At 37.7% G+C, this 2321-nt stretch overlaps 1 non-coding gene across 1 annotated transcript; it reads right to left on the bottom strand.

Annotated features, from left to right (window-relative positions):
- Nucleotides 1–1660: 1660 nt before the first annotated feature.
- Nucleotides 1661–1767, bottom strand: LOC141635375 (small nucleolar RNA R71). The gene has a single exon (XR_012540069.1). It is a non-coding gene; the product is annotated as a small nucleolar RNA R71 (small nucleolar RNA).
- Nucleotides 1768–2321: the final 554 nt, after the last annotated feature.

Raw genomic sequence — 2321 nt, 5'->3', positions numbered from 1 at the left:
CATTTTATTTTGGGTAATTGGAAGATTATTTGGGTTTATTTGGAGGATTGACAACCTTCCATCAATCATCAAGTACTTCTATTATTCTTTGCTTTATTATTTGGAATCATCTTCATAGGTATAATTCTCTCTTAACCTTGTTTAATTATTGTTAATCATTTTCATTTATTCATCATGTTTTGCTTTGCTAGTGTGATTCACAACCTTGTTAGCATGTTAAACTTGATAATGAGTGAGTAGTTTCCTTAACTAGGGTTAATGGGGAATTAGGGGAAACCAACATAAGGATTGATTCATGCTTAATCTAATATGTTTTCATAATTAATTTGCTTGCTTGTTGTGATTTGAACTTATGCACATGTTATGTTTGATGAAATGTGAGCCTATGAATCCTTGCATTTTTTACCCATCACCTATCTTTTCAATGAGACTTGTAAGCTTATACACCAACTCGAGTCTCATTAGACCATGCATATAGTTGAATAGGAAGGACTAAGTCTACTTGTAGGTGTTGTAGAATCTAATCTATTCGGCTCTGGGACCCAAACCTTCTTAGGGATTGTAAGCTTATACACCAACTCGATCCCATCACAACAATAAGTGCTTGCATCTAGTAGAGAACATGTATGTATGATCAACTCCCATGAATCCCCTATGAACCCATGACACTCTAGTGCTTTTAATCAATTGTTTACATCTCATTTTAATCACCTTGCTTGTTTTTATTACTTTGCTTTTATATCGTTGATTAGTTTAGTTGATCTCCTATCTCAACCCAAATTGTGACACCCTAAGACACAACCATTTGCAATTGAAAATCCTACATCAATACCCATCCCTTGGGATCCGACCTTTACTTAACTCTTTGCTAAGAGTAGTTTTTGAAGTTATAAATATTGTTTTGGTTAGGTAGCTTTTGACGACGAGTTTTAACCGACACCAAAAAATGGCGCCATTGCCGGGGACGGTGTTAACTTGATTTGATTTTCTTTAATTGTTTTTATTTGTGTCTTTCTTTACCTTGGGGAAGTCAATCTCCTCAAGGTTGTTCTAATTGTTTTCGAGTTGTTTGATATTTTGCATGTCTAGGAGATCAGAAGGTAACTTGTTTCCCATTGATCTTGAAATTGAAAGAACTTTGACCAACAATAGAAGACTTGCTAGAGGTACTTTGAGAGGTATTGGAGAGATTGTGGACATTCAACCAAATAACATTGAGTTTACCAACCCTTCTTCAAGAGAAGAAGAGGACAACCCAATACAAAACCCACCACAAAATTAACCCACAATGCCTAAATTATCATCACATTCTGTACCAACCGAGGAGAACCTACCAAATGGTACTCCTACACCACAACATTTAATCGGTAATTTCATTGCCAAATCCGCATTCATACAAATAGTTGAGAGAAGTCAATTTGGGGGGATGCCTAGTGAAGACCCTCACTCACATATGGAGACTTTTTGTGACTATTGTGATGCGATTTCTCAAACCGGAATTACTCAAGACCATGTCTGATGGGTCTTATTTCCTTTTTCTTTGATTGGTACCGCGAAACAATGGTTGAAAAGCCTAGACAAGGCTACTCTTGGTATTGATTCTTGGAAGAAATTGGCACTTGCTTTCTACAACAAATTCTATCCTCCGGAAAAGACTAACATGTTGAGAGCCTAAATCACCGGGTTCAAACAAAGGGATGAGGAATATTTGTATGAAGCATGGGAGAGATTCAAGGATACTTGTCATTCTTGTCTACACCATGGACTTAGCGAGTGGTTCCTTGTGCAACAATTTTGGAATGGTCTATATGAAGACTCCCGAAACATTCCCAATATGGGATCAAACGGTATGTTTATCGAAGTTGATGACAATCAAACATGGAACAAAATTGAGGAAATGGCGGTCCATAACTCGCAATATAGTAGACCTCGGAAGGCTACTAGAGGAGGAAAGCATGAGGTGGATTCCATTACTCAATTAGGTGCTCAACTAAGTGCTCACATTGACACCATTAATTTGAAGTTTGAGAAGGCCATGGCTAAACTTGAAGAGGCCTCCAAATCACCCAAGCAACATGTTAATGCAATTGTGGCATCACCATCAATTCCAAGTGGAGTATGTGAGAGTTGTGGAACTTTGGGACATGACTAAAGTGAATGTAGGGGAACAAGTGAACAAGTGAATCCTTTCCAAACATACAAGAATGGCACCCCTTATACCAACTATTACAATGAGAATACCAAATTCCATCCGAACCTTTCATACAAAAGCCAAAATGTTCAAAACCCTCAACCAACATACACCCCACCCCCAATGAGAA

This window comes from Silene latifolia, chromosome Y (assembly GCF_048544455.1).
Source record: "Silene latifolia isolate original U9 population chromosome Y, ASM4854445v1, whole genome shotgun sequence".
Classification (NCBI taxonomy): Eukaryota; Viridiplantae; Streptophyta; class Magnoliopsida; order Caryophyllales; family Caryophyllaceae; genus Silene; species Silene latifolia.
The sequence above is the reverse complement of the archived record's forward strand: the minus strand, read 5'-3'. Positions and strand labels throughout refer to the sequence as shown.